The sequence below is a fragment of the Protopterus annectens genome, chromosome 3.part1, assembly GCF_019279795.1.
Source record: "Protopterus annectens isolate FY-2018-M chromosome 3.part1, PAN1.0, whole genome shotgun sequence".
Taxonomy (NCBI): Eukaryota; Metazoa; Chordata; order Ceratodontiformes; family Protopteridae; genus Protopterus; species Protopterus annectens.
This window is the reverse complement of record NC_056732.1, coordinates 1,731,328,051-1,731,340,698: the sequence shown is the minus strand read 5'-3', so window position 1 is coordinate 1,731,340,698 and position 12,648 is coordinate 1,731,328,051. Positions and strand designations below refer to the sequence as shown.

Below are 12,648 nucleotides of genomic sequence, written 5' to 3'. Positions count from 1 at the left end.
ATGGAATTCTGTGTTGCTGTCAATTAAAGTACAAAAACTCTCAACATCTCAGTATTGGTATTATATAACAACATCTTTATGTTTGGTGACAAACTTTATAGACAGCATGAAGGCGTAGCTATGGGCACTCCTTGTACGAATAGCTATGCCAACATGTTTTTGGCATTTTGGGAGGAATCTATACTGTTTTGTGAGCCCCACTTCAAAAAACATGTTATCTTGTATCGCAGATTTGTAGATGACCTTTTTATTTTATGGAATGGAACCAGTAATGAACTAGAAGCCTTTTTTGACACTATGAATAAATTAACCAACTGTCTAAAATTTACTATGAATTTTTCATTTGAAAAAGTAAACTTTTTAGACATTTATGTGGAGAGATTACATAATGGACTTATTAATACTGGGGTTTTTCGTAAACCCTGTCATTGTAACATGTTACTTCATAGATCAAGTATGCATCCACCACATATCTTCAGAAACATTATAAGGGGGCAAACACTGAGATGTTCGAGGCTAAATCCATTAGAAAGCGGCTTAGAGAATGATCGATCTAGTTTAAGAAATCAATTTTTAGATAGAGGCTATGGGACAGTTGAAGTAAATCGATATATTAAGGATATATATGATCTACGCCACACCAAAGGTTTACCATATTTTGGTCCTCCCCCTAATAAAATCAAGCCTAAAGATACATCAATATCTTCTAATGTGAAGTTTTCAACACATTACACAACAGACCTATTTGAGGTCAAGAAAATTATTGGTAGACACTGGGATATATTGAAGGCAGATGAGCACATTCACCAGATAGCTGGCGAAACACCCTCATTTTTATATAGGAACAAAAGTAACCTGAAGAGGCTACTATGTTGTTCGAAGATGAATGATAATAATTTTATTGACTTTGGTTACACCAAACAATGTGGACACTGCAATTTTTGTGCTTTAATTGACAGTAACACAGAATTCCATCACCCTGATAATGGAAAAATATTTCGCCTCAAAGTAGATGCAGACTGTATGACTGCCAATGTTGTCTATTTAGCAGTATGTAAAATCTGCTCCTCATTCTATGTGGGCAAGACAAACCGCCCACTATGTGATAGAATAAGGGAGCATGTTTATAATATCAGGAAAAATAACATGCAGAATGCACTAGCTAAACATGTTAGTTTAAATGGTACTGAACATGAATTTATGTTTAGGGTATTAGAAGTGATTACACCTGATGTTAGAGGCGGAAATATTATGTCACGTACGGAAGAAAGGGATAATTAGGCTAAGAGCAGATAGGGGTTCGGGACTAAATGACAAGGTGTCCATAAAACCTACACTAAGACAACGTAGGCACATAAAATGAAACTACATATAATATGAAGTGAATAATATTAATAGGTTTAATTATTCACTTTTATTCTGTTTTCTCTCTTTTCATATATATTTTTTACATATTCATACAATCTTCTATACCTGTTATGTGTATACCTGTTATGTGTATATATTCTTTTTATGAATTTATATATTTATATTTATATATATATATATATATATATATATATATATATATATATATATATATACACACATATATATATATATATATATATATATATATATATATTTCTATAGGTATTATTATGTTGGTATGATTTTTATCTATGTATACATATATTTATATGATAGATTGTATACATATATATATTTCTTATCTCATTGGTTCAGTTTTTAATTGTGATATTAAATGTATTTTTATATGAAAGGAATTATTTATATGATAAACTGCATTTATGTTACTTAAATAATTTCTTTCTATTTCATTAGTTTTAGTTTTATAGTTAATAATTAGGATATTTATTGTAAGAAGGCAATCATAATTAATATGTATTGGAATTGTATTTAATATATTTTTTAACTTGTTGAATGCACTATATTATCAGGTGTTAATGATTGGCTCTTTTGAATAAATTGTTTGATGATGTATAGTATTTAAGCATCACATGTTTTAGTAAAATAGTATATGATCTGATGAAGCTACTTGTTAGCGAAAGCGCTTATCATTTGTAATAAATGGTTTGAATTTTTTGAGAGTCGAAAAGACTTGTTTGTGCTTTGCTTTTGCTCTTGTTTTAGTATTTTATTATATTCAACAATCCTCTAGTATTGTTTGAAAACCCTTGTACATCCACTTTGAATAACTGTATCTGTGGAGTATTTTATTCAGATGATTCTCTATGTCCATTAGGGACAAGCGTGATACATTAAGATTAAGGGCACAGTTTGTAATCCATTCATTGAGGTTATACAGGTACTAATTATGTGACATGATAAACTTCACCTAGAGAAGTTGTTCTACGGAAGTGGAATTCTGCATGAGACATATCTCTCCCGCCTTTATTTTCCATTTAACTTGGAGAGAGAGTGTGGTCTCTAAAGTGGTTACTTCTGCCACTGTTTAACTTGTGGGTATTTAGAAGGTCTGAATGGATTGTGTCACCATGTATAAGAGGTGGACACGTCCCTTAGCAGCCTTTATGACACTGAGAAGAAAGACTGGAATTTCAGGCGGTCGCAGCATCCCTTACGATTTGATCCCTTGATTTTCCTCTTCAGAAAATGCCACGGTCAGTCAGGCTGTGTCCGATTTAATGGACAGGTATATGCCTATAGAGCATTATATTCAATGACTGGCCTGAGTGCATTGTAAAAGACATACGATTACTTCCCTGGATTTGCATTCTATACTGTTACAAATAAGCACTTCCTCACAGCAGTCGATTTATGTTGTAAAATTGAGCAATCTTTCATCTGGCATAAAGACTTTTTTTGAGTCTGATATTAAATAATTTCTGTAAGGGATCAGACAACTCATGCTTTGTCAGACCGGCCAGCTTACTGGTTTGTTATCTAGCCCCAAAGATTTATTGCTCTTCATCTGAGGTAGTGTCATGAGACTTGTAACTGGGAGATGTGAGTGGGTTGTATTTGTATGCATGTGATCTCAGAATAGAGGAACATGTGGGGCTGATGTTGGAGTAAAACTTCTCTGCTAGTTGATTAGTTATGATCCCTCAGTCTTAAAATGTGATATCATTGTATATTAGCTCTGTACAATGGTGGACATTGTTTCTGACATGTTAATATTAAGAAACAGAGACCTCCAAAACAAACATCCAAGCAATCTCCACCCCCCCAACACAAACCATGAAACACATACTTCACAAAACCAGTGTACCATGCAATCACAGCCCTTAAGGCAAAATAACATACCCAACATACTAGTAATAGGTGACTCAATAGTCAGGCACACTGACGTCCCACTCACTAGGTTGAATAAGGAGAACGTTACTGTTAGCTGCCTGTCGGGCGCCAGGATCCACCACATAACACAAGCACTCAGGTCACTACAGAACAAGTACAAATATGACTCTGTCATTGTCCATGTTGGTGTGAATGACCTGAGCAGTACCTCTCTGGACTACATGAAAAGAGACATGATCACGTAGACCAGGCTGGTATGACCCTGACCCTGAGTAGCATCCTGACCTCACCAAGAATTATACCACGGTATGAAGAAAAAATTCTCAATTTCAACAATTGGCTAAGTTTCTGGTGTCATTCAAAGGGGATCCAGTGTCTGTCTGCCTGGGATGATATTCTCGACAAGCCACGCTGCTTCACTAGAGATGGCTTGCACCTGTCACCCTTAGGCTTTCGAATACTGTCCTGGGCTCTTGCCACCCCCATAGTGCCTTTTTTAGGCAAGGCTCAAAAGACAAACCCACCGCTATAAATAGCACAAGTAACAAAAAACTGAGGGTAATGCTACTCAATGCCAGAAGTCTGAACCTCAAATTGCACCCACTCAAGGCACTCCTCAGTATGGAGAAAATCGATATATGTGCAGTAACAGAAACCTGGTTTAAGGCTCCAGAGAGCACCCTGCACTACCAGGCTACAACTCATACCATACATTTTGACCACAGAACCCGAACCAAAATATAAAAGGTGGGGGTGTATCCATAATCATCAAGGATACCCACACCTCCAGGTTAGTGGCACAGCACGATGCTTCAGAGATCATCCACGTGCAACTAACAATGGGCAAAACTGCAATTCAAATTGTAGCTTGCTACAGATCACCTACCATGTCCCAGGACCCCCATTCCTCATTTCTGGAAACACTGGGAAACATAAAGGTCCTACCAAACACCCTAATATTGGGTGCTTTCAATTACCCAAACATTAACTGGGAGAACTACTCAAGTACTAACTCCCTTGCCCTACATTTCCTAGAATTTATAAACTCAGATGCCCTGGTTCAACTGGTCAACACTCCCACCAGAGATGACAATATATTGGACCTGGTCATCACCAACATGGGCGACTGGTGTTCCACACTGGAAGTCAACCCCTCGCTAGTTAGATCTGACCATTAACAAATCACTTTGGATATCCACATTCTGCCCCCACCCCCGGAAAAGAAAACCACCATGAAAAACTTTTCAAAAGCAAACTTCACGTTACTTAAGACCGAGGTGGAAAGTTTCAAAGCCCCCATGCTGAAGGATAATGCTGTCCAACCTGCAAAATCCTTTACTAATGCATTCTACGGGCACTTACAAGAATGCATGGATTGTGCCATCCCAAAAAAAACCAATACTCACTCCTCCAAGAAAAGGAAACCAGTCTGGTGGACTCCTGTCATAAGCAAGCTATACAATAGAAGGAGGAAACTAGTACAGAAAAGAGTAAAATCCCAAGAAGGGAAGACATCCCAGATCAGTATCAGCAAGAAATAATGATCCCTCGTAAAATCATCCAAGGCGAGCTTTGAAAGAAAAATTGCCAAGGACTCCAAAGATAACCACAAGGCATTCTTTAGCTATGTCAAGAATCTAAGTGGCAATGCTCAGATCTGCTTGGAGTTAGTGCAGAATGGCACAAAATACACTGAACCAACCGATATCGCCAACATCCTGGCAGACAGGTTCAGCACAAACTTTACACCTCTCTCACCCCCAAGAGGGCCCATAACCATACCAGAAGAATGTAGAGTCCCTGAAATAACAGACACTCAGGTTAAAACAGCACTCTCCAAAGCCAAAAACACAGCATCAATGGGACAGGATGGTGTCCCAGGCTGCATGCTACATGAGCTCAAAACGAACTAACCCCTCACCTAAACACATTGTTCAAACTCAGCCTCTCCACAGGCTACGTACCCATAGAGTGGCGCACAGCAGTGGCTATTCCGCTCCACAAAGGTGAAGCCATAACAGACCCCGGGAACTATCGCCCTATAAGCCTGACTAGCTTGGTCTGCAAGGCTATGGATTGCATCATCATGGAACTCATGGAATTCCCCATTCTGGTATTATAGACAAGCTCACCAGCCTGAACATAAACCCCTACGTCACAAGATGGGTTGCCAGCTGGCTCATGGACAGAACGCACATGGTGAGAGTTGTGGGAGCTAGGTCCGACTCTAAGTTGGTTACAAGTGGAGTTCCCCAGGGCTCAATCCTAGACCCCTCCTGTTCGGCATATACTTCTCAGAGGTACAGGCAAGCACAGGAGAAATATGACTGACCAAGTTCAGAGACGACTGCAAACTAGGGGCTATAACTGACTCTCTTCCTGACACAGACATCCTCCAAAAGGGTCTCACTGAGACAGATACCTGGTGTCAAAATCATGGCCTCAAGGTAAATGCCAAAAAGTGCCTAGTCATCCCCTTTGGAAAAAACAAAGTACCCACAAACTACCACATAGGTGGTAGTCCCCTAAATATGGAAGACGTAATAAGGGATCTGGGGACCCAAGTAGATAGTAATCTCACCTTAGATAATCACATTGCCAAAGTGGTTAGAAAATCCTTTTACGTGGCCCACCTAATCACAAAAGGGTTCGCATCCTGATCAAAAGAGGTCATTGTGCACCTCTACTCATCACTCATCAGACCCATCATAGAGTACACCGACCCATTTGGGATGTATCTTACAAGTCACCTGCAACAGCCTGAAAGATCACAGAAGTACCTCACCAAGAGGATCACTGGCCTCAAACAGATGCCCTATGCAGCTCGACTGAAGAAATTACAGCTGTACTCGGTTGCATACCGCCTACTCAGAGGTGATCTCTGCCTGACATACAAGGCCATGTCCAACCCAGAATTGATGGCCATGCTCTACCTAAAGAAAACCTTATCCTTGTGAGCCACACGCTCTAGGGATCTAAATCTCACTATAACAATAGATAGGAGGTGCTGGAGGGATAGATTCCTGTCCCAGAGACTTCCCATGCTTTGGAACAAGATCACAAACTACATTAGGCAGAGCTCCTTGCTAACACTCTTCAAAAGAAATCTTGACGAGTGGATGGGAAACAAAAGATTTACCTCAGAGATCACTTCAGGGCTCTGCTGGACAGAGGCACAGGGAACTAATCTAAGGGGGCGGCGAAAGCCAACACATTCTGGTTAGGCTTATAAATGCCTTTGGGCAGATAGCCTAGTACCTACCTATGAACCTATGAACCTAAATAAGACTGCGTTGCTGTGCTCAAAACCGTTTGGAGTATCTGATCAATTTATGACGTTCTTCCTAATTTTTATATAAAGCAAAAATTTTGGTCTGTCAGACTAGTGCCAGTCTAGGAGTTGATTAGAAGAAATGCAGAGGATATCGATAGGATATACAATAATCCATATATAGGATGGCTGAGAAGAGCACATATTTTAGTCTTTCTATGACCTTCTAATCTCTAGTTTGTGCATCCACTGCAGATTACTGAATGTTGATTAGAAGTTCCATTTTATATTCCTTTTCTGTCTTTTTTAATTTGTGACCATATGTGCCTAGATTGGGCTATAGTTTTGTGAATCAATATAATCGCTTGATGAGTAGATGGAATTAATAGACACTTTCATGGCAAGAAAATGAAACACAAGAAAAATACTCACTGACAACATTAAAGGCTGCAGCAGTTTCAGCCCTGCTGGCTTCTCCAGCACCTGTAATGAGAAAATAGAAGGATTTTTTCATTTAAATGGAAAACATGAATGAATAATACCACCTGTGTATTGCATACACTTGGTAATATATAACATAACAGTTTATAGTCTTAAAATGAAGAATGAGATAATCTGGATGAAAACAGCACAATAACTTATGACTGCAGGAAATTTCCTGTAATGTATACTGTGTCACATGAAATTTGCGTAAGATAAGACTCATTCCCACAAGTTAGTCTGTATGGAGATGATATCCCACATCTATATGAATTTCAGAACTTTCTGTAACCCATTGATTATGGCAAAAAATGCTTGTTCTAAGCAATTAGACAAGATTATGAGCATTCTAATTCTGAAAGAGCTACTTGTCGATGTGAAAATGTAATCACAGATTTACTAAGGCAGTGATTTTAGTGTGTTACAAAATGGTCATAAACTTATCATCAGTACATAGTACAGCCTAAGAATGTCTCCGTAGCTGTCTGTCTGTTTAATATGAATGGATAACGTTTGACTCCCACAAACTGAATACTTCAGTATTAGTCTTTTATCTATACAAATAGATAAAAAATCTGTTAACTGAATTTTTAAATCTCTGTGTATTGCAATGTATGGTAAAGGACTACAAGACTAACCTAGAAATATGTGCTGTTTTTTGGTAAATCATTTACTTTTTACTCTTTATTTGTGTTATCACATATGCTTATAGAATTTTAGCTAAAGAGGTTCAAAGATACTTACTAGGCTATTGTTCTTTGAGGATCTTCATCAGCCTAGCCATGAACTCCCCCTGTGTTTCTAGCCTTAGTAGCTTAGTCTTAAGGCAACTATATTTTGTGGAGCTCTAACATAGCCCCAGGTGAGATAATCCTTTAGTATTGTTTGAAAACCCTTGTACATCCACTTTGACTAGTTGTAACTGTGGAGTATTTTATTCAGATGATCCTCTATGTACATTAGGGGCAAGGGTGATACATCAAGATTAAGGGTACAGTTTGTAATCCATTCATTGAGGTTATACAGGTACTAATCATGTGACATGCTTTACTTCACCTAGAGAAGAAGTTGTTCTAGGGAAGTGGAAGTCTGTATGAGATATATGTACCCCTCCTTTATTTTTCATTTAACTTTTAGTACAGAGTGTGGTCTGTAATGTGAGTACTTCTACCACTGTTTAACTTGTGGATATTTAGAAGGTTTGAAAGGATGGGGTCACCATGTAAATGCGGTGGAGACCTCCCCTTAGCAGCCCTTAGGGCACTAAGAAGAATGCCTGGGATTTGAGGTAGTCACAACAGCTCTTATGATGTCATCCCTTGATTTCCTTCTTTAGAAAATGCCATAGTCAGTCTGAGTCACATGTTTTGTACAGGTACATGCCTATGGAGCATTATATTCAATGACATGCCTGAGTGCATTGTAAAGGACCGTGATTACTTCCATGGATTTGCATTCTGTATTGTTGCAAATAAACACTTTCTCACAGCAGTCAATGTTTGTTGTAAAACTGACCACTCTTTAGCTCCTCAGAATTGGGTTAATATTCACGACAATTTTGTTAAGGTAAATGTTGCAAGGGAAACATTGCTTTGAAAAGCACACATTTATGCGGTTTTATTTTTAAGCCATGCTTTGACATCAGCTATTTCTTTCTGCCAGCCTTTGCTGAATGTTTTTTATATCTTCTGGAGCGTTCATGATGGCACATGGTTTACAGTGATTAGGAAACGTCATCAGTCAGAAGCCTTCATAATTTGCCGTAACATCTGAGATGTATATGATAAAAGGAGCGAAGTGAGGAACAAGCCCTGGTGTCCTGCAGTAGTGACAGGTTTCTTGGGTGAGAGGGATGTGCAAAAAGGATTTTCATTTAGGTGAATGAGATTATTAACTATGACTGAAAAGTCTCAGAATGTGATAGCTTTGACTATTAGCTCTGTGCAATGGGGAACATTGTTTCTGTCATTTTAATATTATAAAATAAGACTGTGTGTTTCTGCTGCACAACTGCATTGGAATATCTGATCAGTTTTGAAGTACTTCCTAATTTCTATGTAAAGTAAACATTTCGGTTTGTAAGAATAATGTGAGTCTGGGAGTCGATTAGAAAAATGGCAGTGGATTTGGATAGGATATACAATAATCCATATAGAGGGTGGGTGAGAACGGCACATATTTCAGTCTTTCCATGACCTTCTCATTTCTAGTTTCTGCATCCACTGCAGATTACTGAAAGTTGTTTAGAAGTTCCATTTTATATTCTTTTTCTGTCTTTTGTAACTTTGCATCCATGTGTCCCTAAATTAGGCTATAATTTTGTGAATCAATATAATCTCTTGATGAGTAGATGGACAAAATAAACACTTTCATGGCAAAGAAATGAAACACAAGAAAAAATACTCAATGGCAAAATTAAAGGCTGCAGCAGTTTGAGCTCTGCTGTCTTTTCCAGCACCTGAAATGAGAAAATTGATAGATTTTATGGTTTAGAATTGAAAACATGAATAAATAATACCACCTTTGTATTGCATAATTGTGGTAATATATAACATAACTGTTTATAGTTGTAAAATGAATGAAATAATCTGGATGAAAACTGCACATTAACTTATGACTGCAGGAAATTTCATGCAATGTATACTGTGTCACATGAATTTTGCATAAGATAAGATTGATTCCCACAAGTTAGTCTAGATGGAGATGACATCCCACATCTATATCAATTTCAGAAATTACTGTAACCCATTGATTAGGTCAAAAAGTGCTTGTTCTAAGCAATTAGACAAGATTATGAGCATTCTAATTCTGAAAGAGCTACTTGTCAATGTGAAAAAGTAATCACAGATTTACTAAGGCAGTGGTTTTAGTGTGTTACAAAATGGTCATAAACTTATCATCAGTACATAGTACAGCCTAAGAATGTCTCCTTAGCTGTCTGTCTGTTTAATATGAATGTATAATGTTTGACTCCTACAAACTGAATACTTCAGTGTTAGCCTTTTATCTATACAAATAGATAAAAAATCTGTTAACTGAATTTTTAAATCTCTGTGTATTGCAATGTATGGTAAAGGACTATAAAACTAACCTAGAAATATGTGCTGTTTTTTGGTAAATCATTTACTTTTTACTCTTTATCTGTGTTATCACATATGCTTATGGAATTTTAGCTAAAGAGGTTCAAAGATACTTACTAGGCTATTGTTCTTTGAGGATCTTCATCAGCCTAGCCATGAACTCCCCCTGTGTTTCTAGCCTTAGTAGCTTAGTCTTAAGGCACTTATATTTTGTGGAGCTCTAACATAGCCCCAGGTGAGATAATCCTTTAGTATTGTTTGAAAACCCTTGTACATCCACTTTGACTAGTTGTAACTGTGGAGTATTTTATTCAGATGATCCTCTATGTACATTAGGGCAAGGGTGATACATTAAGATTAAGGGTACAGTTTGTAATCCATTCATTGAGGTTATACAGGTACTAATCATGTGACATGCTTTACTTCACCTACAGAAGAAGATGTTCTATGGAAGTGGAAGTCTGTATGAGATATACGTACCCCTCCTTTATTTTTCATTTACCTTTTAGTACAGAGAGTGGTCTGTAATGTGGGTACTTCTACCACTGTTTAACTTGTGGATATTTAGATGTTTGAAAGGATGGGGTCACCATGTAAATGCGGTGGAGACCTCCCCTTAGCAGCCCTTAGGACACTGAGAAGAAGGCCTGGGATTGGAGGTAGTCACAGCAGCTCTTATGATGTCATCCCTTGATTTCCTTCTTTAGAAAATGCCATAGTCAGTCTGAGTCACATGTTTTGTACAGGTACATGCCTATGGAGCATTATATCCAATGACATGCCTGAGTGCATTGTAAAGGACCGTGATTACTTCCATGGATTTGCATTCTATATTGTTGCAAATAAGCACTTTCTCACAGCAGTCAATGTATGTTGTAAAACTGACCACTCTTTAGCTCCTCAGAATTGAGTTAATATTCATGACAGTTTTGTTAAAGTTAAAGTTGTAAGGGAAATTTTCCTTTGCAAAGTATACATTTATGCTGTTTTATTTTTAAACCACATTTTTGACACCAGCTATTTCTTTGTGCCTGTCTTTGCTGAATGGTTTTGATGTCTTCTGGAGAGTTCATGATGGCACAGAGTTTACAGTCATTAGGAAACTTCATCAGCCAGAAGCCCTCAAAATTTGACTTCACATCTGAGAAGTGTATGCCAAAAAGGAGTAGAGGGAGGAACGAGCCTCCGCCCTGGTGCTCTGCAGTAATGACAGGCGTCTTGGTTGAGAGGGATGCATCCACCCAACTTATTGTGAGACAATTTGCTATTCAAGATGTTACAAAAGGGTTTTCATTTAGCTGAATGAGTTATTAACTATGACTGAAAAGGGGATGGTGTTGAATGCCTTTGACTAGAAATACAGTGTTTTGCCATCATCCATAGCTTCTGCAACTTTTTCAAGAAGATGATCGGGTTAAGTAGGTAGGGCAACCCTTGACAAACACAGACTCAGTTAGGTCAATAGTCTTTAAGCTCCTTATATCCATGTACATCCATTTTATATATTCATCCTTTCCCTAGCATTTTATATGTGACTGGTTAGGCTTGCAGGTTTACAAGTCCCTTGGACCATTTAAGCCCCATCTTTGCTCAAGGGAAAGACTGTTGCTGTCCTCATTTCTTCTGGCATAAAGACTTTTTTGAGTCTGATATTAAATCATTTCTGTAAGAGATCAGACAGCTCATGCTTTGTCTGACTGCACAGCTTACTGATATGTTATCTAGCCCTATATATTTATTGATCTTCATCTCAGATATTGCCATGAGACTTGTAACTGGGAGACGTGAGTGGGTTGTATTTGTATGCATGTGATCTAAGAATAGAGGAATGTGTGGATCAGATGTTGGAGTAAAACTTCTCTGCTTGTTGATTGGCTATGATCTCTCAGTCTCAAAATGTGATATCATTCTATATTAGCTCTGTACAATGGTGGACATTGTTTCTGATATGTTAATATTAAGAAATAAGACTGTGTTGTTGTGCTTCAAAACCACTTTGGAGTATCCGATCAATTTTTGAAGCTCTTCCTAATTTTTATGTAAAGAAAAATTTTAGTCTGTCAGATTAATGTTAGTCTGGGAGTTGATTAGAAAAATGCAGAGGATATAGATAGGATATACAATAATCCATATATAGGGTGGCTGGGAGTGGCACATATTTCAGTCTTTCCATGACTTTTTCATCTCTAGTTTATGCATCCACTGCAGATTACTGAATGTTGATTAGAAGTTCCATGTTATATTCTTTTTCTGTCTTTTTTAACTTTGTGACCATGTGTCCCTAGATTGGGCTATAGTTTTGTGAATCAATATAGTCTCTTGATGAGTAGATGGAATAAATAGACACTTTCATGGCAAGGAAATGAAACACAAGAAAAATACTCACTGACAATATTAAGGGCTGCAGCAGTTTTAGCCCTGCTGACTTGCCCAGCACTTGTAATGAGAAAATAGAGGGATTTTTTTCATTTAAAATGGAAAACATGAATGAATAATACTACCTGTGTATTGCATATTCTTGGTAATATATAACATAACATTTTATAGCCTTAAAAT

General features: G+C 37.7%; 1 protein-coding gene and 1 long non-coding RNA gene across 2 annotated transcripts in view; both read right to left on the bottom strand.

Moving 5' to 3' along the window:
• Nucleotides 1–12,648, bottom strand: part of LOC122797851 — an 875,220-nt gene that overhangs the window by 716,056 nt on the left and 146,516 nt on the right. The window lies entirely within an intron of this gene.
• The window catches only part of LOC122798646, a 43,311-nt gene that overhangs the window by 28,675 nt on the left and 1,988 nt on the right, over nt 1–12,648 (bottom strand). Inside the window, exon 2 of the long non-coding RNA XR_006364289.1 lies at nt 6,965–7,015. This is a non-coding gene — a long non-coding RNA (uncharacterized LOC122798646). The remainder of the gene's footprint in view (nt 1–6,964; nt 7,016–12,648) is intronic.